Here is a 25,946-nt window from a genome sequence, read left to right on the forward strand (position 1 = left end):
AGATTCATGGTGCTTACATTTTCTTTATCATTTCAGAAAGCTTGGACCAAGAAGATGAACTGAACAGAGCAGCACCTTTACCTTGCAAGCAGTTACTTTCTTCCAGTTGAAGAATACGCTACACATAATCACGCAATTTTTTCCCTGCTGTCTTAAAATCATGAGGATTTTATTTCACTGTTCTTGCACAAAAATGAAAACTAATTTCCCTAAAATGCCCAATGACAGATTAAAATTATCCTCAATTTTTGTAGTTTGTATGACATAGTTCTGTAACACAGCTCTCACTTAAATTGCTTCAGTGTACTGATTATATGCAGCATGACTAAGAACTGCAACTACGCAAGTTTCCGTGAAAAAAAAGTTTCAAAAGAATGGGTGAAGGTCCTTCACTGGGACTGGAGATAAAGACGGAGAATCTAGCAGCAGGACTGGTGAGTATGGGGCTCTGGTTCCAGTAAGACTCAACAAACAGCTCAGATCAGAATCTAAAGTCCAGGAAAACAGCCTGTAGCTTCGAGATTAGCTTTCTCACACTATTCCTGAGTTAAGCCAGTACAAACATCATCATGAATGCATAATTATGATTATGCACTATACTATTGCATAATAGATCTTAAAATCTGGAAACAAAGAAGTAGTGTAGGAATGCTGTTTTCAGGCTTTTGGTTTTGAACACAATGAAATTAAGGGTACAATACTTTCCATAAGGAAAAGCAGTTCCAAGAATATGAGTTTTACTTGGAAATTTCATACAGACAGTTATGAAACATATACACATAAAAGAAGGGGTAAGAGCGAGATAGGGACCTGGTGCTATGTTTGTAATTTGAAAATAACAATGAACAAAGCCCAAACCCCTCCCATACCAATATAATTTAGGGAACTAAAAATAAAAACCACTGTCACTTGAAATAAGTAACAATAGACAAAGAAACTGGAAGCTTGACAAGTTTACTTAAAGGATCTCTCACAATAAATAAATTTTATTTTTTGAAATTCTTTGCAGCAAGAATTTCGTTATGAACACAAGTTTGTTTCTGGGACTGATGGATATACACAGGCTGGTATCCCATGTTTACATGACAGTGTTGATAAAAGGGTGTTTGCTTAAAGGGAGCAGATGCATTCATTCACTTCCATGTGAGGAAACAGAACAGTGTGAATTTGATGAATGCAGTAACTGGGTACATCTATGATTAAAGACTGCTGGTATCACAATCTTGTCAGTTGCCAGTTTGTCAATGAATCCACTTTGGGCCAGCAGTGCTGCAGCTCACTGCTCTCTAATAGGACACCTTGGGACCTGTAAAGACTCTGAGATCACAAATCCAAGGAGTGCTCCTCAAGTGGGAGTGGGCTGACTTCCAAAAGTGGGAAGCATCAAAAAGAACAACAAATTCAAACATAGGTCCTATACAGAGGTCAGGTTAATTTTGTTGTTGCTGTATGAAATGAAAACTCGCAGTGGTAATAAGAGTCAAGCTGAGTACTACCACTCTGCAGACTGAATTTAAGTGATTAGAAAACTATTCCACTGTTGGCTAAGACCAGTTTCACAAAAAATAACTTCTTAATTCCAAAAAGTAATTTTTCCTTGAACGTCTTCCCTGCTTCAAAGAACACCCAATCCAATCCAATAAAATCAAATCCTTTATCCTTTCAGTAAAATTTTTGAATGAATTTTCAGATACCTGAGGAAAAAAAAAAAAAAAAAGAAAAAGCACCAGCTTCCAAACGTTCCTAGCACTTCAACATACCAATGAAGCCAATAAAAGAGAAAGAAAGACTCTCAGTTGTGTGTTATGGAGCCAAGAAAGCAACCTAACACCACAAAGCACCAGAGGTAAATTAAGCTTGCAAAGAGCAAAAGCTTTAGAAATTGGCAGAATCAGAGCAGACCAGGGCTATCAAACCCCACAGGTTAGTACAACTTTATACCAGAATTTCTCTTCTTATCACAGAATTAGGCATTAAAATGTCACACTACTGCCGCCACCATATCCATTTCAAACAAGTACCTCGTATCACTTGGCACTAAGTGGCAGCAGCTGTTCAAGGCAGACTTGAACCCGGTGTTCCAGCTGAGCAAGGATTTTTCCCTGCTCCCAAGAGATACAAGCCTTCAGGTGAGCTGTGAAGCTGCCATCAGCATGGGGCATTGGTCTCCTGTGGCAGCCTCCAGCCTTCAGAGTTACTACAACCTCTGCACAGGCACTGCTGTGGTCACCACAAGCCTTCTCAGTTTTTCAGGGAAGAAAATAAATAATTGCCTGACTCTCACAAGTCAGATCCCATCTGCACATTGAAGGGAGCTTCTGATAGCTCCTGCTAATTCTGAGGAGAACAGTTGGATGATGGAAATCTGCCTCTTCACTCCTCCACTGTGGAGGTGACCTTTGATCAAGCTTTCATCTACTAGGATGGTGAAGCAAACACAAGCTATAACATCAAACAAAAGAAGAAGTGCTTAAACCCAGAGCTGGTGGTGCCATGGCTTTAGGTTTGCATCAGCCACTGGAAGGAAAAAAGGGATGCTCAGGGCCTGCTCCATGCAGCTTAGGCAGATCCAGCCCCTGCTCCTTGAAAGTTCAAGTGAAACTTGATTTACAGCCACACCTTGGGCAGCGGGCAAGTGCTGGGAGAGCTGAGAGAGATCTGGACAAAGAGTGATGGGAGGTAGAGGCAGGGGGCAGTGGGTTGCCTTAGTATTATAAAAATGCATCTTATTCTGTTTTTAATCAACGAGCCTTATCCAGCAATCAAGGCAGATATATAATAAGCTGAGCTACTCTGTAAATCTAAACATTCCCCACAAATAGAAAAGATACAGCCTGAGCTCTCTGATTGTTACTACGGCAACTATCTAAAATGAAAATCTTGTTAACCCTTTGCATGCTGTAGCCACCCATGCATCAGTGTTAGCTGACTTCTGTGCACTTATCTCTCCTTTTTCCCCCTCAAGAAATTCATAATTGTATTGCTTCACAGTAGTTATGCTCTGGTTATCCTGTTTGAGACTGAAAGAACTGTGATAGGTGGTAGTTTCATAGGTACAGCTGAGTTTCGTTACTTGCTCATTACTGAGATTATAGTTCAAAAAACAACTAAGAAAACAGAAGAGAAAATCCTTAGATTACTCCACAGGGCCTGGGATTTTGATGAAAACCTTGACAACTGGAATGGGATATTTTCTAATAAACCACACTCTTGCTTTTTTTATATTAGTTATTAAATTATTTGACTGTAAAAAGCATATTTTTCAGAGGAATTATATATCTCTATACTGTATTATAAAACAGGCTACTTTTCAAACACTTTTTTAAAGCTTCTCCTTCTTAAGTACATCACAGAAGACTGCCAGGGATTTTAACAAAATAGCATGTTAACCACAGTGCATTGAAAATTAATAGGCAGGTATTTGACTCAAAAAATTCCTTAAATGCAATCAAATTTAAACAAAAAGAAAACCAACTTTCTGATTTTTACAAGGCACAGATAATATTGCAATCAAATTTATACTTTTATGTGCCTCAATATTCAAGACAGTTTCATTATAATATGTTTGGCAGCACCATGACAAAGTGAAACTGCAGTTCTTACATCTTCTACAATTCGTCACTGAAAACAACGGAAGCCATAGAAATTTTTCCATATTCAAAGTAAAAGGTAAATGGTCCACAGACATCAATTCTATCGATTCTTTTACCTTCTGCCTACCATGTAATATATAGAGACCTTTTAGTACTCAGCAGAAATAGACTCTTTATGGAATTTCCACTGCTGTTACTGAGAGTAAAATGCTTAATTGATATTTTACAGAATTACTTCATTCACTTCAACATAGGTAAGTTTAAAAGATCATTACTTGGATATTTTTTCAGAACTGAACAACACATATGTATTAATAAAAACCATACTTTTCTATATAAAAGCAAAATTTACATGAAAATGAGCCCATATAACTTGAAGTGACTGACGTAGTGTGCAAATTATCTTATGATCTTGAATGGTTTAAAATTAACATTAAATTGAAGGTTATCAAGCTTTCAATACATTAAAATAAAGACACCATTTACAATAAAATATTAGTTAAATATCAGTACTACAATACTCAGTTTTATTAAAAAGAAACACTGACTAATTTTAAGTTTACCTAGAACTGTTTGAGAAAATAATTAGATTAAAAAAAGAAATGGGATTACCTTAATAAATGTGTATTTATGAATACACACAAGATGTAGAGAATGGTGCTAGAAATCTTAATATTTGCTCTTCTTATTTACAGAAAATTGAACCCATTAAAGTGGACAAGCTAACTTTCCTTCTTAATAAACACTTATGTGGCAAAACAACCCTCACAGACCTCACCTGCACTGTAAATAAACCAAAGAACAGATTCATGGCACTGGGAAAAAACGACACTTCTTGTCTGATCCAAGTTGTTTTAATTGTTTAATGTTGATAATTCGAGATTTTGGATAAGAATGAGTGAGGTGCATAACACATGTAAGGATTGTGCTGGAATATACATAGGTAAGAAAATGTTTACCAGGAGAATGACTTGAATTAGTTTCTCTGGCTCAGGATGTGTTCCAATTGTATTTTTCAACTTCTGAAACATTTCCCATTTTTCTGTAATTAATGTGATATATAGAGTTCAAAGCAACTTACCTTTCACATTTTTTCAAAATGTATCATTTTCATAAAGTCAAATGGACAACATTTTCTAGGGTCAAATTCCAAATTTACAACACTATAATCACTAGATTAATCCTAAAGGCTTTTCAAACATCAAGTCTATTTATCAGTATTGGCTTATTTCCCAGGTATATGACCAAAATAATGTACTGGCCAGTCAACATACTACAAATAATTCTAGGAAGATATAAAAATCCTAACTTCCCACTGCTTTATTTGAAGTAAGATTTTTTTTTTTTCCCTTAAACAGTAACGTCACTATTTATTTATTTATTTATTTTTCTTCCAACTCCATCTTGTTTTCATATTACCTTTAAATTGCTGAGTTTCCTAAACTGGCTTGTTACCCAACTGACTTGACATCCCTGTATCATATAGATATGATCATATAGATCCCAACTCCTTTGGCATTGCTATAGTTGTATATAATTATTTTGAAAGGGAAAGATTATTTGTATGTGATTTATTTGTCCAGGCCAATTCCAAGGACTTGTCTCCTTGGGACAAACTAGGGTCAAATATTTTCTTCCCTGAAGAATCTATAAAGACCTGGGTGAAACTTCACCATATATTCCCCAGAGAAGTCCTCTCTTCTTGTGGGCATTTTCCCTTCTTCAACAGGCACAAAAAGTCATGGAGCTTACAGCAGATAAAGGGCTTTCTAAAAAAATTCAAAAGAAAGAGAGTATCATGCCCTGCACACAGTAATGGTGAGGTGGGAGAATCTGCTCTATTATAGAAATTGCTCAGTAAACCTCAGTAATCCAGCACACAACTACCTTATCATCTGATTGTACATCTCCATTTCTTCAAACTTAATCTAAAATATTTCCTAAAGCCTAATGAGCAAAAACTTGTGATAAAGCTGTAACTAACAGCCAACCTTGGCAATTATCACTGTGAAAAAATCAGGTAAGCATGGTATATTTCCAACAGAAGCAATGCTTCAGATGATTGTTGTATGTAATCACTTGGTAGTTTCTCATTCATGTATGGCAACAGAGAAGAATCTGAAAAAAGGTGAACTTCTGGAATCTGCATATGGGTCAAAGAAAAATTTATAGGAATATATTATTCAGTAATGAAAAAAATAGTCTTTCCAATTTTGGTAAATTTTGAAGAACATATGATAAGTATTAGTTGATTTGGGGCAAAAGACTCGAACAATTAATTATAATAAAGTAGAGAATACAAAAAAATGTTCTAAATCCTGAATAATTGTATTGTGAACCCTTTAAGTGTTTTCTTTAAACTTATCACTGGCCTAAAGTATACAAAATAAAATATTCAGTGTAGTTTCATGCAAATTCCAGGTTCAGGACTAACAGTTTGCAAAGGCTATCAAACCTGCCTAGGCATTATCTCTTTGGTTCTGCAGCCTCATCTGTAGTTCCATAACAGACAAGCAAATAGATATCAGGTCATATTTTACTTTCAGTAACAAAGACAGTATTCCCATTGATATCAAAAGGAATTGCACCTGTGATTTTGAGAACAGAATTTAAACCAATCTTTGCAGATCGTCTTTTCTTTGGAGTTTCTTGACTGTCAGAGATTTTATGATGTTAATAATTTCATTTTGAATTTAAAGGAAAAAATGTTGCTACACTTACCAACCCTCCACCCAACACATCCCATCCCCAAACATATCAAGCCTGATCCTTGAAATATTTATCTCTGCATTTCTTCAGCTCAAAATACCAGAGAAGTCAGTAGGAGCTGTTGTGGGACAACCTTCAAGGATTACAGGCTTTGGATATCATAAGCATTTACCTTTAAGAAGAAAAAATATCCTCTTCTATCCCACTGCATTTCATAAAAGTTAAGATTATTTGAGGTAAAACCTACCTTAATTTTATTTACATATACTGTCAGTATTAATAGTTCATTAAAATTCCAGGACTAGTTCATAGAAATTCCACTTAAGGAATACATTATACATTCCATTTCTTTTGTGGCTTTTTTGTTTGTTTGTTTGAGGCTTTTTGTTTGTTTGTTGCTTTTTCCTGAAAATAATTTTCATCTAAAGAAATAACAGCTTAATCAGAGCATCGAAAACCACAGAAGTGACACAATACTGCTCTCCCTGATCTCAGTGACACATCATTACTCATATCTACAAACCCATAATACATATGTGTAATATATGAAAAGACTGTGATTGGAGAAAAATGGATAGAACCAAAGATGTACCAACTAAATACTCAAGAAGAAGACTAAAAGTCAGGATACTAAAATAATGTCAGCATTAGAAACACAGTAGGGCATAATTAACTTGGAGAAGGATGCCAATACAATGTAAATAAATGCAGTGACACACAGTTCATTCTAGGAACTAGAATGTTTTATATATCTGTGCATGCTGCTAAGTGCATCCTTGTATGTTCTCCAGCATCACGCCGCACGTGCTCCAACAAGATTCGGGTATCTACATTCATATACTTTTTCCTGTCAGTTTTCTGCAGCTAAAAATGATGATGTATGAGATTATGCTCATGGCTACCTGCAGCATCATATTTTTCTTGAGGACATGTACTTTGCAAAAAGCATCTCTACTTCTGTCCCATTTCCTGCACCAATGTTTAAAAAAAAACTATGTATTTCAACATCCCTATAGAGTTACAGATTTAAATCCATACTTGGGAAGCTAGAAAGGTTGCTCAGGCAAAGTCTTGCTACCATTGTGCCTTCTATACTCAGGAAACAACAGCCCCTGCCCAAAGGAATTGCAAAGGAGGGAACAAGCAGAGGCCAGACTCCAAAATCTATTTAAAGCCAACTACATATATTGTTTTTTCTCTACAGTTATCTCAGTGTCCCTGTTTTAAGTACCCATGGTCAGTTAGGCTTTACCTTTGGAAATTCATGGAGTTTTATTTTACTTGCCCTAGAGTTAGATTGTGTGAGGAAGGTATTAAAAATTCCTTTTTCTATATCAGGTCTGAAAGAAAACTCACATTACCTGAAATCAAGACAAAAGTGGCATAAATTTGGCAGGAACAGATTTATTTGAATATTCAAATGATTTTTTGAAGAATTCATCCATTTTAAAATCTGTTGCACAGATACGCCACCAACAGAAATGACATCAAAAGCAAACATACTCTATGGAAATAAAAACTACAGAGAGTGAATAAGGGCATACATGAGAAAAACTCCAAAATCACTCCCTGAATCACTGTTTTACTTAGTTAAAGCTTTTAGAGCCAAGATAAAGGATCTAGATTCATTTAATAAACTCTGGCCATGGTGTCTTTTATCAGTAGAAGTTTTTCTAGTTTTCATTAGTTCTGAAAGATTTAATGCTTAATAGATTGAATAACTATAATTTGCACTAGCAGATATTCAGGTTCTTAAGTCTTTTCATACAAGAGTATTTTATCTTTTATCATTCTTTATCTTATTTTCCATTACATTCTCTTATACTTAGTATTTTAGTTAGTGGTTTAGGAAAAAAGAGAAGCAAGATATATGAGTGGAGTCCTCCAATTTCCCTCCTTCTCATTCTGAACATCGCCATTAAATTCAGAAATCATTCAACAGACATTAGCTAATCAACACTGCTCTGAAGGATTACATTATATAACAGGAAATGCACCAACTTGTATTAAGCAACATTTTACTTCAAACTACATGCTAAAATCAACAGGAATATACTATCTTAAATACTTGAGCAAAACTCAGTAAAAGATACAGTAGGCAAACATTGTAGTCAGCTCAGCAGTGATTACCAACTCATGCTCCAAATTCACTATAAAATGAAAATCAATATTTCCACAAGTTCCTGCAACATAAAAGATAACCTTCATTGATTTTTCTAGACTTAGGCCTCACTGATAAAATCTAATATAAATTTTCAACCACGAGGATTTGGATCAGAGCAGGGGTGATAAGTCCTGCACATCTCTTAAGAGGTGGAGAATTTTTTTTTTTAAAGTGCACGTTCATACTATTTATAATTTGCCCTGTGCAAGTGAAAGCCTTTTCCACCAGCGCTATCAGGGATCTCTTCTAATTTTTATTACTGTGAGGCTAAAGCCTGTTCCAGATAATTTGGAAATTTCAGGGGAATTGTGATAGGGCTGATGGTGCAGCCCTGGCTGACTTGAGAAAAGAGCTAACCCGTAATAGCCTCCATGGCCGTGCTGATTAAATGTTGCCATAGATGAAAGGCCTGCCATCGCCGCAATAAATTAACCAATCACACAAATCCCAAGTCAGTGCTAATCCTTCCTTGATACTCTGATCCTCTGATCAGCTCAAGGAGGTAAAGAAACTGGCTTGTGACGCTTGGTGCTCTAACCCCTGGATTTCATGTACACAACGAGCTAATGATATCTTGCTGACCAGTTCAATGGGATGAACTTCTCTCACAACCCTTAGGGAACACTGTGGCCTTCTTTAAAAAAATGACAAGCACATGGCAGGTTTTGTGTTTTATTGCGACACCACAGGAAAACTAACCAGCACTTGTTAACTGTTAACCACAATAAGCATCAAACTAATGCCTGCTATAAAGCCCACTGTACTTTACAAGTGCCAGTGATGGATTAAACAGGAACCAAGACACTAAACCAAGAACTGTTCAACTAATTGTGATTAAGCTATCCGCCTTTCGATAGAGAAGTCTGCTACCTTTCCTATTAGCCCAGTTTTTATCCTGTTTTTACAGTTTTTGGAAGGGGAGTAGGAGTGAGGATGCGTGTCCACATATCCAAGCATGTTCAAGAGAGAAAGAGAAAGTCCCTTTACCTCTTACTCTCGATTGTACTGCCACAGCATGATTATAATCAGATTTAGACATAGGCTCATTTAATCAATTAACAGAAGGCCTGAACACATGCAGCATTTTCTCATTAATTATGTGAATGCTGTCTTTCCAATACACTTTGTGAAATTGAGTCTGTGCAGCCTGTGTTAGTATACTTCATAATTGGGGAAACTCTTTTTTTGTGGTAATTGGTTGCTAAAAGTAAGAAAGCTCTGGGGTTTGCCTCTAGGGCTTCCACACATAAAGAGTTTTGAAAGTACTTCATTATCTCTCCTGGTCAGTTCTGTGAAATTAAAACTGTTTTTCCCTTCCTCTTTGAGGAAACGGTTTGAAAGCAGGGTTATGAATATGAGTGGTATGTGTATGAGCATGTGTCTGTGCTCATGCAAACACACATGCATCCACGAAAAATCACATAACCCTGGCTTGTCTTAGGGACTGCTATAACTAAAGTCAACACAAACATGAAGCACGTGGGGTTTGACCACTACTATTTATTGAGGCATCATAGGTCTCCAGATATAAGTGGGTTTCATAACTTCTTCAACAAAGATTTATTTTTCCAAACTTACACAATGAAAATCAATCACACTTGAGGGATTTGCTAACTTCTTAAGTTTTGGGATGGTGTCCAGTTGGTCAGACTAGATATAATTTATAGAATTTGTATGCTTTTTGGAAGGGCCGCAGCTAACTGAGTCACTACACTTATTGCCTGTCTTTGCCTGTTTCATACATCGTTTTGCATGCATACATCTCTTGGGGATACACATGTGCACACACGCATGGGCTCTGCTGCTGCTACCACTACCCTTCCTGTGGCTTTCCCAGCTAACCTCTTCACACTGGGCTCACAATAGCTAGTCCTGGAGCAAGCCTTGTGGGAATTAATTAGTAAGAATGAGACAAGAAGATAGCACTCTCTGCAAGCCATTGTGGGCCAGCATTTTCCAGTAATATAGCTATCTCTGGCAAAAACTGTTTTCCAAGAACAGCAGATGTTAGTGCAGGCCAGAAAGGTACTTAAAGTACATTTTATTCAATAGAACCACAGGGGTTGGAAGAAATTAAATGGGGCTCTTCTGTCAAATTTAATCCCTTTGATTTTACCTCTGATGCTTCATATTGGATAATGTGTATCTACTTTAATGCTGCACTTATCCAAGTTAACTATACTGCACAGTTAATATTTTAACTTTTACTGCTTTTTTGCTATCAGAGCAATACAAAAGATCATACTTTATGATGAATCATTAAAATAATATGGTTCAAAAATAATACCTTGTGGAAGTGGTTTTAACATATGCAGAGATTCTCAGACTTGATAGCCCATGGTAAAGTTTAAAGTAAAATAATTTAATGAAGATAAAAGCAAGACTAGTTATTTATGAGCATTTATACTTTATGAGGATGGAAGTCGTCTTCAGAAAGACCTATGCATGCTTTCAGTTGAAATGCCTTCCTTCATAATATAAATGTTTCATATTTCCACAATAGCATTACGCTAAGAAAAAAACCCATTCCACCTTTGCTAAGTGAGGGACTTCTCTAAGGACAAATATAACCTCTGACAACTAAAGCAATGGCCTTCGACATATTTGATCCTCATTCTCTCCACACCCTGGACTTGACAAAAAAAAACTCTAAACATAACCTTTTAGTTAAGCAAAGTTGCATTGCATAAAGATCTCCATTTGTGCCTGCACAAGTGAAAATGGGAAAATATACACATTAATCAGTGATTGCTCTTACGAAGCTTCAGGCCCACAGATTGGGTCCACACTGAAAACTTCACTCACTAGCTAACAAAAACTCTCTCTCCTGCTGTTCTGCAAATACCACAGATAGACTAGATTACAGTATCGTTAGAGAAGCTAAAATAGCATTCAGAGGGGACATTTATAGTGCTATATTCATCTTTTCTCACAGAATCATAAAACTCGTAGTACAGCAGGCACAGAATCCATTGCAATCAAATTGCTAAAGAAGGCAGGAGGAAAGAGAGCTTGCTCAGTTTTACTGGGAATAGAGAAAGTGGACTTCATCCAAAGACTGATTCTTTTATATTTCTGCTGGAATTTTTCTGTAACCAGTACCAGAAAAACACAAACCAAAAGAAGCCCCTACCATCTTTGTATTTTAAATAATCTTCAATATATGCCATTGTATACACTTATTATAGAAACTGAAAAAATTAAAACACACACACATTGTCATAATGTATATGCCAGTATATAAAAATAGTCCTCTTCAGGTGACAGTCTCACTTGACTGCATTGTCTCTTCTCTGAATAATGGTCCTAAGCAAGTGGATGAATTAGTTGCAAGGAAAACTAACTTCATTTTCATTTCCTACATTTCCATTCTGTCCTTGTTTTGATAACTCTTCACTCACCAGGTGCACAATGTTTTAAACTGTGGTTTCAAATGTGCTAATGTAAATTCCAAATCACTGGCATCTGCAGAGAGGGATGGGAAGTTCATCCCCAGTGTCAGTGCTGTTTTAAGTGCAATATCACGGTGGTATTTTAAGGTCAGGAGAGACTTTACAAAGAAAGTGGGTTACTTAGGTAACTGTGTAATGCACCTAAACATGACCAGCTCCCTTGGCAGATTTACCACTGAATAACAAGGGTAGGAATGCAAAAATAAAAGCATGCAAGAAGAACACATTTAAAATAAATAACTCACACATTTTCATCTGGAGGCTGTAGGATATTCTTAACAAATTCTTTGTCAAAGAACAAAGTAATTAAATTTTAAAGTTTTTACTACAATAACCTTGGATCTCCCTGGGAATATTCAGTGAAATATGAGAGAGGTTTTAATACCTGGAAGCACAGCTGCATTATAGTGAGGTCAATTCAGGAGCACTATTGAGACTCTAGGCCATAATGACTCCATATGGAGCTGGACAGTAGCTAAGGTAATAAACTTTCACAGCGTGATTTCTTTGCTCAGTGCAATACTCACATAATTCAGCAGTTACTCATCTTTCATTCAGTGGAGAAGGCTTTTTTTCCCCCTTTATTTAAGAGCCACCATGTGCTCATTCTTTCCTCCTCATTGTAGAAGGTTTACATATCCAAAGAAAACATTAACTGAATTCCCAACTAAAAACCCAGAATTTTATGACTGAATGCTGTAGAAATGGGAAATTCCTCAGTCCTTGACCCCTACACAAAGATGTTTCCGTTTGTCTTAGACATTGGTGTTAAATGGATATTGGCCTTAGCTTCTGGAGTAATAAGACACTAAATGCATTTGAGGACACAGAAATAAGAAACTGGGGACAGCTGCGGACAGCAGATTTGGGACACTAGTATCATGTATGTAACAAATCTTTATTAATAAGTACATTAAATCCCATATTTTTCATTTATAACCACTGCATAATTTCCTGTTAACACTTCATGTAAATTCCAGATAAGGTAATAATTTTTTTTCAGAATTCTATTTCTGTTTCATTATATGTTCTACACTCTGCCCCACAGGTCAGTCGCATGATTGAAGTTTTATGCCTCATTAAAATTCCCCTAGTTAAAACATGGAGACAGAATTTTGGTAATTCCTTTCTCCACAACTACAATTAACCATTCCGCTGGATTCCTGTGTTACTGCAATCCAAGTTTAAAAATTACTGTATGGTGAGATGGTCAAGGGGTCTAAATGTCCTAAACATAAGGCTCTTATCTCTCTTTGCTCCAATGGCTGAAAAACCCTGCACCACCACCTCCCAGTTCAGTATTTCTAGCTAGCAGCTGCTATCAGAAACCTAAATAACAAAAATATGCAAACTTGCACACTAATTCCCTTTGGAGATAGATCTTGGCTGCAGCCCTGTCATAAATCAGAGAATTTCGATATGAAATGAGGCAAGCAGCTCTAATCATTTCTGCATTTCAAATTGGATCACTGGCTCAATCACTGGGCTTTTTTAAACTGCTTGCCTAAGAGCAAATGTGAGGCGGGAGATAATTCTGAAGAAATCTCTTCTTTTGTGGCCGTAGAACTCTTTTAACTGTTTCAAGACTGAAGGCCACATTTCAGTGATAATAACATATATCTGCTGTGAGAGATATGGATCCTTAAAGACATCTTCCCTCTCTTTCAACTCATAGAATTCCATCAATATCTGCATATATTATATATATTAATATATGTGCATGTGCATATGGGTGTTGTGTGCATAAAAAGAGAGGGAGAGAAAAGAAGAGAGAAACATCTGACATGTAGCCTCAGTATATTTCCCTTTAGAATTTTCTCTTCTGACTTACTCGGTGTGGGTTTGAATTGCTGCAATGACTGCACAGTTAACTTTGTACACATATACCCAGGCACTTCGGAAATTTATTTAACGATGAAAGCAAAACTGAAAAGTAACCCTCACCTGCCCAGGTTTTGGCTCAGAAATAAATCAGAATATGAAATCAAGGTAAACAGAGATCTTCGATAATTGTGTATGACCTCCAAAGGCCTTCTCCTTACCCATCAAAGTCCTGAAATTCTCCTTTATTACACTATTGATTTTCTATTTTCATGCCTTATCTAAACCCTGAAAACAATATATCACAAAAATTACCCTTACAGTCAATTACTGTGAAAACAGCATCCTCTTGACTCACTGTTTTTATGCCCAGAGTAACCACTCTTTTTCACCCAAACAGTACTACTGGCTTGTTACAGTCTCGGTGTCCTCACCGCAGCGCTTTGAAATTGAATTTAACTCTATTATCAGCAGGCTTTTGTAATCTCATGTAAGCCTAATAGTGATCAGATGGAATTTTACAGCTAAGCTCCCTGCACTTTGAGGACTAATTTAAAATATTTATATTTTTCCTTTTTGTTTTAGACAGTTAAAAAAATCACCTAACCAGGTTTTATTGTCTCCTATTTTCACCTTCTAGCACCTCATACTCTATTTTCTTTCTGGAAGCTGGATACATAATTTTTGATACTTAATTTTCTGGTAATAAAATTTAGTAAACTGCTTCATTCAACACTGATCTGGATTTTATATGATCTTAGTATCACTGTATCACTGCACAGTGCTAGTGGTGCAGCCATAAAACAAATAACACCGCTTTGGATTATCTCATCTAAGTATAAAAATACGCTGGTAGGTAAGAGCATCTCCAAACTCCACATTGCCACCCACACTTGATTCTGTCAAGGTTTAAAACAAGGTTTAAAAATACACATTTGTTTATATATATATATATATATATATATACATGTGTGCGTGTGTGTGTGTGTGTGTGTGTATGCATGTACTTTTTTCAGACCCCTTGACAGCTACAAGGGCTACACTACCAGTGTTCTATTCTTCTGCCATGCACACATGAAAATCTAAAGAACTCCTGCCAGGATTGTCAGAGAATATGCTGAGGAGCCCAGCTCAACAACAGACATGTCCTTGCACCCAATGACACTTAATATTGAAATCTGGAGCCAGCACATCCATGGAGTTCAAATGATGCATTGGGATCTACCCTGGTTCACTCTCCTTGATGACAGATTTGGCTTACATGAGTAAGCCCCAGAATTCATTCCCCTTTGCCTGAATGAAGTTTAGACAAAGGGTAAAGCCAAAAGTGATCTGAGATCTCCAGAAACATAAGCCTTTAAGCACAGTGACACTGGCTGTGACCTACCCATCACCAGTGCTCAGCAGCTGTGTACAGCCTGCAGGACCTGCAAAATCAGACCATGAAGCAGCACACTGATAACCAGAGCCCAGTAGCACCAACAACCAGACTGCTGGTAGGCTTTAACTCTTCTATTCAAAACAATACATTCAATGTTAATACATCAAGTCTCATGGGGTCTTGCCCGTTAAGTTTGAGGATTTGAATCTCATGAATGTGGAATCTGCATTGTTCTCAGCAGAGGTCACTTTGCTGTGCATGTAGGAACATGCGGGTTGCCTCACCAGCTTACAAGTGTAACAGAATTGTCAAACCCATTTTGAGCTCACCTCTGTTTCTTCTGTGTCTCAGGGCATGCAATCCCAAATCCTTGTGGTTCACTGGAGAGTCACAAGCCATACACTGATGCTTTATCAGGAACAGAGTGTTTGGTTTACCTCTCTGACTCATCTATCACTGATAAGAACTTATAAAGACCTATCCTTCCACCCCACTGATATTTTTCTGCTCAAAAAGGGTACAAACTTCATAGCACCCACGTTAGAGGAAAGCAGCCCTACACCAGGTCTGAAATTACTCTCCAGTGTACAACATGCATCATGATTTAAGTGATTAAGGAGATGCCAGCAAAAGTTCGATTGAGCAATCATTAGTCTTTTAATGTATGTTATCATACCTTCCCCTCTCTCTGCCTCGTTTAAAAAGGCCTCATGATTAATGTCACCTTTCTTCTAAAAATGTGCAAGCAAACAGTTCACCATAGAATTTTGATTTTAGGTTAATTTCTGATAGTATCTATTTCTTTGCTTACAATTAAAATCAGTGTCTGCTGGAAAAAAAAATAAAGCCCAATCTAGACCATATTGAAATGTTTAAATGTGACCCCAGGCTGCTTCTAGAGAACACTAAATGAAGGTAAATTGTAACAATTTTTAAGAAACATCTATTTTCATACAGATGTTTCTCATAAGCACTGGCTGTGGCATGGCTGTAGACAGGTGCACAGAGCTTCAGTATGCCACCAAGTTACACATTTTTTTCTCTGGGGAAAAACAATATTTTTTACTGGTTATCTCACTGCTGTTGTTATTTTTCTTGTCAGCACAGCAGAGTGAAATAGCTTCTTTGAGCTGAGGTGTACAGGATCTCAATTATTAAAATTCAGTGCAATGTTACTAAAACCCTAATAGTTATAATATAATGAAGCACTCCAGGCTTGACAATCCTAAAAAGTATTAACCCAGTAACATGATAATAGGGGAGTTCAGGTGAAACACAGACCTTCATGGTATGTCAAAGAAATGATCTCCTCTACACACAGACCTTTTGACACTTATGGGAAGGGGTTTTCTTCAGGCATGGGCACTCAAAGCATTTTGAAGGAAATTTCTTGCTTGGTGGAAAATTCAGGCTTTTTATATCTTCCTTATTTTCTCCTCCCTGACTTCACCTTTCTAATTTACATATTCAGAGTAGAGAAAAAAGTTACAAAAGATACAAAGACCAGCCATGAAAAAATAATAGCCACATATTTGGGTGATAAGTGTTCTGTTTTGGTTGTATTCAGTACACTGATGATATTCAGCATGTTCATAACTTCATATGAAAATCAGTGGGACTCCAGAAAATTCCATGTGTCTTTTGCTGCTGAGATACTGAATATAGAGGAACTGTATGGAAAACTAAATAAAACATGCGCAAATTAAAAAACAAAACAAAACAAAACAACCAAAAAACAAACCCAAAAAATTATGAAAAATTCAGGATCTACAGAATGTAAGGATTTCACAGCAATGTTATGCCAGCACTGTCTCACTTTACACAGTATTTTTCATCTTTAGTGTACATATTTTACTATGTCACTATTTAGATCCCCAAATATAATAGCATGTTTTACTAATTGCTGCATGAAGAGTTTTAACTTTCACAAGTTCTGAATGTTTTAAACTTTAATTACACACAGTTAATATCAAATAGAGTTGTATTTCATCATTGACACCTTTATGAGGATTGCAAGCATCCCATTTATTGCTCCGTGCTCCACCTTTCAGGGCTCCTGGCACCATTTCCATCTCCTTACACTCACTGTTAAAGGTCCACTAGGCATATCAGCAGTTCCTCTGCCCATCACAGACAGGGCAGCCATGATCTCACTTCAGACAACTTGTTGCACAATTCTTATTAGATGATCTACACCTTGTCTTTTGAGATTTTTTTTAATGTTTGTTTTTTTGTTTCTTTGGGTTGGTTTCTTTTTTATCCAAAAAAGCTAAAACTCCTTTAAGATGAATCTCCCTTTCACAATGAAATGTGTCTGAAATTCTAAACCTTTTCAAAATTGAAACACTTCTGTAATTCATTTACAAAGATGAGTTCAAAAAGAAGGCGAGAAGGTGTGCCACAGTCTCAAGAAAACCAGAGTCATCCCAGCATTGCCCACAAACTCCTCGATAGGCATGGATAATCAGATGGCCATCTCTACCATGGTCTTTCCCCAAAATCTATCTTAAACAACACCATTTCCTGGTACACATGTCAGCCGTGGCAACAGGACATTTACTTCTCAGTACAGACAAATACCTAAGGAGTGATCCAAATGCAAAGGAATAAGGTGCACTACTCAAAGTAAATGCATTAAAAATAAAGTATACGAAAGGCTGAAAAAATTATTCTAGCCTCTTAATTTCAATTGAGGCTGAACAACAACTTTACATTTTCCTGAAGCCTTATTCAGTCAGCCAAAAATGTAGCTAAAAGCTTCTGAAGTAAGGAGATTCAATTAAAACAAGCACCTTTTTTCCAGTTCAGATCAAAGGTGACATATTTCTTTTAATGTGGTCTTTTAAATGGTGAGAAAGAGAATAGTACTTTATGTTAAAAAACATTTTTTTTCTCATTCTGCTTTTCAATCTGCTTTTCTCATTCTGCTTCATTTTACACAGGAATCTTTTCTCTTTACAATTCAGTGCAACATGTGTAAACATGGATTATACCACATCAGAAACCAAGTTAGCTATCTCAAGAGAATTTGTATCTCTGCTGTGTGTAAGTAAGCAGATTAATTCCTAGATCAGGCATTACCTAATGCATTTTCAATTCAATTTCTTCCTTTCTTTCTGCACACAAGATCAGGGAAGTGGGATTATTTTATTAATTTAACTAATATTTTGCATGTTTTTCTCTGTTATCTTTCTTTCCTCTAAAATTTTTTGTTAGCTCTTAGTCTGTGATTTAGTATGAGCAAGGATGTGTAAAGACAAGAGACTGTAGCCCTCAACACCTTACAGAGAAATAAATTACATGGGAGTGACAAACTTTTCCTCCCATTGCACTACTGGGAATAAGGAATTCTCACATTTTTCAAACCCTGATCTACAGCAGCATAACCTGCCTGGGGTAAGCTCAGTTATTGTAAGAAATTTGGGAGAAGATTATTTATTCATTAACATTTATGCTGTTTTTATGGAAAATCTCAGAAGTAAATAATAAGCCAGTCTGCTTTTATTACAGCAGTGCCTGCTAGCACTGTTTGAGGTAAGGGTCTGTCAACATATCTCTAAAGCATGGGATTTACTGTGTAAGATCAGTCCACTGGTCCATCGAGCCTGCTAGCATGCCTCTGGTACTACCCAAGTCTGATGCTTAAGCAGAAGATGGCACAGCAAGCCCTTAATACACCTAATTGTGTGTAATGCTAAACTTGGGCTGGGGCAGAAGCAGGAGATTCCTTCTTGCTCTCCGCTGTGCTCACTTAATGCCCAAAGACAGAAACTGATTACATCCCTGTAAGCAGCAAATAACAGAGAGTGATAAAAGTATAAGGATCCTTTTCAAGTCAGCCCTATAACTAGCCTAAGGAATGGGTGTGCTATCCCGAACAGGGAAACTCATCATGCATTTCTGTTTTACACAAAATTACCATTCAGTCTCTTTTTTTAAAAAAAAAAAAAAATCCTTAAAATCAGTTTTAAATGCTACTTTCAAGCAATTAACTCTAAATTACCTGCTTGGGGTGAAGCTGGAAATTAAGGAATGGCAAGTCCTTGACATTACAAAAAAGATCTTGAAGATCCGTAAGAAAAAGGACAGAGAAATTAGAGAAAGGAGAAGGAAACACAGCTGAAAGAGTGAACAAGGAGAGATTGGAAAGTGAGGAGAAAGGCAAAGGGACAAGTACCAGAAATACGAGATAAATATCAGGATATGTGGGACAAGGAAGTGAAGAGCCAAGGGAATCCGTGCGGCTGCAAATGATGCTGAAGGGAAAGACCTGTCTGGGGTATGGACAGAGTAACAAGACAAAGACAATCAAAGCTACTGACAGAACCTCACCTTTCCACAATGCTCCAGACTCTCTTTAAGGCCCTCGAGTTCTGCATTCCATGTGATCTTACAGAAATATTCACAAGTTCAGAATATGAAAAAGATATCAAATAGGGGTGCAGATGAACTGTCAAATATATTGCTAAATAATCACCCAAATAGGCCAACAGGAAAAAACCAAACATGAGACTGCTATCAACAGCTGAAGTTGATGAAGATCTCTGGGCATGTGGAGAGTTTTTGACGCAAGCTAAGGACTGCAAGGACTTTCATACCTTTTGAGATACATGCCATAATTGCCATTTCTCCTGCAGAATAATTTCCTTCATCCAAACCTGAACTCATCTTTGTCAGTATCTACACAAATGCAGCAATAATCTATAGTGCATATCCTACATAGCTATAAGGTGATCATGTACGTATTCTCAAACTCCCCCTGCCACAGAACAACCCCACCCAAACCCAACCAAACAATCAAACAGGAAGCAGGGATTTTTTTTTTCTAAAATGAGTAATTTTTTTTCTCCCTAGACATTTGTGAAATTAGTTATTTTAGTTGTCACCCCTTTCAGAGAATGATGTTCATATCTAAAGTTAAAATTAATACAAATGACTGAAGAGGCACAGCCTCATTACAAAGGATTTATACACAAACCCTCTTATCAATACCAACCTCCTAGTTCTTAGACTCCTAAAGACAGAAATATGGAGCTACAAATAACATTCATTTCCCAATTACTATGCCAACCAGCTCTTTTATTATAGACTGTATTTGCATTTGACTGACTGGCCTATTGGAAACATAGTGCTGCTACACCATCATCAAGCATTTTCTCTTTTTCAAAGACATAATCCAGACTATGCACACCAATGCACTATCTATTGGTTTAATCATCTCTTTACATTATAAGGGATCCTACTCTTTGCAATTCTGGATTTTTTTATATACATTCATGCTCAAATTTTAAGGCATCAGTTATGAAATGATGGGAATTCATTGCAGAGTAATTGTTTCTTATGTATGAGTCTACTGATTTTCTTTTATTTTTCATTGGTGGTACATTTGAGAATGTATTCAAAGAAGCATTGTTTTGTATTTGCATTTTCTTATAGTTAAGATCTGCATATAATATACATATAAAGTTTGGTCTTCTTTTGTATCATGAATTGTCTACGAACAGATGGATTCCTAGATGTCTATATTTTAGTAACAATTTTCTTATAAAAAGTATAAAAATTAGTTCTGTTCTCAGGGTGCTAATGTACAACTCTTTGGGTGCCTGCTTATCATTACAGGGAATAATCTTGAAAACAGGTGATTGTCCAACCTGTAGGAAACCTGAGATCTCCAGTGTGCAGGTCTCAGGTCTGTCAGGAAGGTCCATTAATTTTTTTGTGCCTTGATCTTCCTTTAGAAAATGTTTCCTGTTCTTTGTCTATAAGTTCTTTCAGGGAGGGATTTCCTCTTGGCCATCTTGATTCAGGCATTGTAATAACAGCAGGATTATTATCTCTTTTGTGACATTTAATAGGCTAGACTGGATACAAAAAACTTCTTGGGGCAGAAAGTGCTAATCAAAAAAATAAAGTGATAACAACTAAAATACCAGAATTCAAATAAATAGTCACAAATACTATGCAGGTATTATTTATGCAGTTATAATTGATTTTAATCTTCTCTTGTTGCTTCTTACTCTAGTTGTTTTGGAATCAGGTTTAAAGTGAACTGTCTGCACTGTCACACAAGATGAACAGAATGTCTCACACTTCCTGCATGTCGCCAATGCTGGGAACTAAGGAATGGATTAAGTAGGATATTTTGCTATTATGAAAGTAAAATTATGGCTCTTCATCATTCTTTATATAGGGAGAAAGAAGGAATATTGACAGAAAAAATCCACCCTGCTTCTTCAGATGTATCTAATTTTCTTAATGATATCCTTATTTTATACATATCTTGGAGTAAGGCAGAAAACTGCAGTGCTGTGCTTTGCATTGTGTCTAAAATTAAACCCATCATGATTTCAGAACAAGAAAGAAAAGTTGCCTCTCCCGCCCCACTGAAACACTTGGGATTCTATACCTAGCACACCATGGCCAAAAAATATGTCACAAAGACTTCTGAAATAAACACAAGGCAAGTGAAAAGTGTGCTATTCAATGAATTTGAAAATATTTCAGAATTTAAAGAAAACATGATATAAATAATGAGGAAAATGGTTCAAGAAGTCAACATTTTAAAGACATCAATGTTTAAGTATTAAGACTTAAAAATTCTATCAGTGCACTCTTTTTCAGTAATATTCATGACAAATTGTTGTCACTAGACTATTGAATGCCATATTGTGGAAATGCACTGGTGGAACAGCACCCATTTTTATATACAAATACTGCAATGATGTATCAGATTTTACATGAAACACTTTCAGTATGGACACATTAAAATACAGTTGGGTAAATGGAAAAAAAAAACTTAAGAAAATTCTGCTCTGCACTGTCTAAAATCTTGATATATTTAAAATGTCTTTCAAAGATACATTTTTCCCATTTTTCTCAGGGATGATTTCAAAATGACTCTGCCCTTCCCTCTGCTTGTTACAACTAAAATGAAAACCAAAATGATATATACATCCTTATTATTCATATTGTATCCAAAAGTATGCACAATTAAATGAAAACAAGAAATACCTCACTTTTTATGGGCAAAACACCACTCAAATATCCTTATACACATCTTAGAGCGGAAATTTTTCATCTATATAAATCCTCCTTGATGACTTTTTAATTTCAATTTACAGTGCTTTCATATATGATATTAAAACAGTAAGCAGTGGCATTTAATTGAATCAAAAGGCAATATGATGATAGTGAGTTCAGTCATGCTTTTACTGTTAACACTGGTGCAATGATTTATTCATTTGTCATTCCACTTACTTTCGTGTTCGAACAAACATAAATTAAAGTTACACCTCTTCATAACTACCAGTTGGCACATATGTGATACTGGTAAAGACATATACATAAATAATTAGCAGAGATTGTGATAATATATGTGTTCTATTCCAAATAAAAAACTTTCTGACTTTGTCTAGTGAAAACTATCATTCCTGACGTGCACATTCCTCCCTTTCAAAAAACATAATGATAAATTTAGTGACTGGTGTGTCAAATGTGAGGAATTGTAATCAAGTTGAGAACTGCAAAGGAAATCCAAGTCAAACCAAAGAAGCTGGAGGTTATGATCAGGCACAGTCAGTGAGGAGTGTCATTACTGAAAAGGAAATGGTTGGTAAACACTTCCCAGGTCTTAGCACATCACCTACATTAGCATTTTAACTAAATAATGAGATGGGCATTCAAACAGATCTCAATTTCAGGAAAAATGTGGAAATTTCGATTTTTAATTTTTTTTTTTTTTTTTTTAAATTCCACACTGCAATGATTTAACAGGTCTATTAATATATCACTTGGAGCCTTTCTCCCCATTCAGTCCAGTGCTCAGGGCATGTGCTTGCACTGGAAGCTATGCACGAGGCCCTTTGATGACAACCTTAGGCACAGAACTAGTGCCACTCTCATTTTGCAGTCCTGCCATCAAAACAACGGGTAATTCACTATTCACTTTTCATTTTTTTATCTAGTCTGTTGTACTTTATTATTTACTGGACAATAAAAATTAATGGCTTTAAGGAGAAAAGGGCACTGCAGATCTCATACATCCCATGCAATAGCCTCTGGGCTCTGCTTTGGTTTCTTCAACTAAATCTTGAAAAGTCTTACATTAAGAGTAACCATATTTTTCAGCAAAACAGCATTACGGTGCTTTGTGTTTTCTGATTATTCATCTCCACCAGTAACTATAAACAGCTGGCACTGGTGCCAAATTTGTTACAGGGAGATAAATGTTGGCAGCACAAGAGCTTCTGAGCTTTTTAAAATAAATTTGGCACCAAGCCCTAAAAGGGTTCATCGTCACTGATCTAGATTACATCCTTCTTTATCAGAAAATGAGTTTCAAAATTTCTATCTAAATAAATACTTTCGATTTATTTGTATTTTCTTCCAATAGATTAATGCATATAGGAAGAATTCTCTAAAGTCATCTGCAAACTCACTGCATTTTTCATTCCCTATCTCTAAAAAACTCTGCTGCTTTAGTGTGATGTAACTGTTACTATACTAATCTTAATTATTGCCATTTTAGCTTTTGGCTTCCACACTTGTTGCCATTGCATTCACGTCTTGTTTAAAATCAGGACCTAAGCTAGCTGAGGCTAGCAGCTGTCTTTTTAATATCAGGTCCAGAGTCTAGCAAAAAGGAGCTTTAGTTTGCAACTTGAACCTCAACAGTCTGCAGCACTACAGATGTTAAATATCATAATAATGATTGTATCTTCCTCACACAGTGATTATTAGCAAAGCTGTACAGCTTTCAAAGAGCCCTTGTTTTTACTTTTGACCAGCAGCTGAAGCAAGGAACACATTTCCATTACAAGATGAAGCTGTACAATCTCATCCAACAAATGATCTCACTATGACCCTCACACTAACTTTGCTATTAAGCAAAAACAGGCACATTTTCAAATATTGATTTCAACTAATGTCTGATCCTAACAGGCATGATCTTATCAGGGCCCCACGATAATAGAAGGAGTGTCAGAGTTAAACAGAATAGGTTTAGATAAGATCACAATCTTCCTCACCATGATGTGATGCTATCACTGAGTGAGTATAGTATTTGCAGTAATTATCATTAACAGATATTGGCAACAGGAAGAGTGGTCACTGCTAAGATCTAAACAAATTTGTGCATGATTAAATAAATCAAGTTTTATCTGAGTAATGGGTCAGGGTATGTTATATGCCCCAAGAGACTTTGCTGCCTTCATGTTTTTCTCTGAAATGATAGACATTGAATTAAAAGAGAAATACTGAGGAACAACATTGCTACCTTAGTTTGTTTTGTACCTTCTGTTTTGTGGCAAACTGCCACTTTAGTCTTTCCTCTGCTTTCCTGATGTCTACTTAGACCAGACGTCCCATGCCACGTTGTGCTGACAGACCCCAGTGCCAGAATTTGGCTCAAGAGCCATGGCCACAGCTGATTTCACAGCACCCTCCCTTCTCAACAGAGACTGGAGCAGCAAGGAACTGTCTGACAGGAGGTGCTGGAAGCAAAGGGTCATCCTTCTGGACTTTGAACCCTACAGCTGTTTTCTTAGTGAACTATTCCTCACAGGAATTTGGGCAGCCTCGCAGTGGGCTAGCCTACAGGACTGGTCTCTATTATTAGTCACTAATAAGATGAATAAGTCTCTAATAAGTGCCATGGGCTGTGACAAAACCCACAAGAGACAAGGCTGACAGACATCTGACTTAGTTTGACTTTTGCTTCTCCATTTGTTCTGATTGTGCTAGGGTTTCTACATTCTCAGACAGAAGGTGGTACTGTAAAAGGGAATACCTGCTATGATGTGGCAAATTCTGTGTGAAATTCTTAAGTCTTTCTCCCTCAAAGCAGTTTGCATGAAAGGTCAAAACAGCACAGAATGAAAATAATAATTTATAGCCCTGGAGAAAAAAATGTATCAACCTAGGAAACCTGAAAACACCAATACAAAAAAACAAAACAAGCAAACAAACAAAAAAAAGGTCAGTTGATAATTATGCTTGCGTGTATTGTAATGAAACAGCAGAAGTGTAACTGAACTTTCATAGACCCAAGCCATATAAAAATAATACTTGAGAAAAGGGTGCAAATCAAAAATCCCCTTAATTATTCACCATTATCAAAAATTAGCCATGTTGCAAAATGTAGAATTAAAAGGGAGTAATCAGAATTCCAAGAAGCAATGTTTACTATGTCTATTGTGACAACAATATTGAATTCTAATAAACTATTTTTCACCCTTACAGAAATTAGCTAATTAAGTCAATTTAAAAAACAGTTCTGAATTAATAGTGTACTTGCCAAGATTGCACAAATATTGGTCTTCTACACAGAAACCTACAGGCAGCTTTTCTACTTATCTTCATGTATTTGTCTTCTCAAATATGTTATTAACTCCAGAGCACTGAAATCTTTTTGATAATCACTGAAGATGAATGTATCAGGACAATCAGCGGCATATGGAACACAGAATGCTGCCAGATGTTAACACACTAAAATAAAGCAGAACCATTCAAGTACTCTGTATCTTGTCTAAAAATAATATACTCATTGACCTTAACCCTATCAAACCAGTCCCATCTTCAAGGTCATATAAATAACAAATATTTATCTTCTATGGAGAGGCTGTACTTGCAGCATTTAGTGTTGGAAAATGCTAAGCATACCTCACCCTACTGCTTTGAATGCAAGTTTGGGGTTCCCAGCACCTCCCACTACTGCTGAGTGCTAGGCAAAACCAAGTTCTAAGTGCACTATTAATCACTGGTGGAAATTTGTGATCATTGTGCAGTCCCTTTCACTGCTTTATATTTTCAAACACTACACATGGAAA

General features: G+C 36.4%; 1 protein-coding gene across 2 annotated transcripts in view; it reads right to left on the reverse strand.

Moving 5' to 3' along the window:
• Positions 1-25,946, reverse strand: part of ZFPM2 (zinc finger protein, FOG family member 2) — a 305,705-nt gene that overhangs the window by 121,259 nt on the left and 158,500 nt on the right. The window lies entirely within an intron of this gene.

This window comes from Pseudopodoces humilis, chromosome 1 (assembly GCF_049639895.1).
Source record: "Pseudopodoces humilis isolate 2021_Gansu_Grassland_sample_001 chromosome 1, ASM4963989v1, whole genome shotgun sequence".
Classification (NCBI taxonomy): Eukaryota; Metazoa; Chordata; class Aves; order Passeriformes; family Paridae; genus Pseudopodoces; species Pseudopodoces humilis.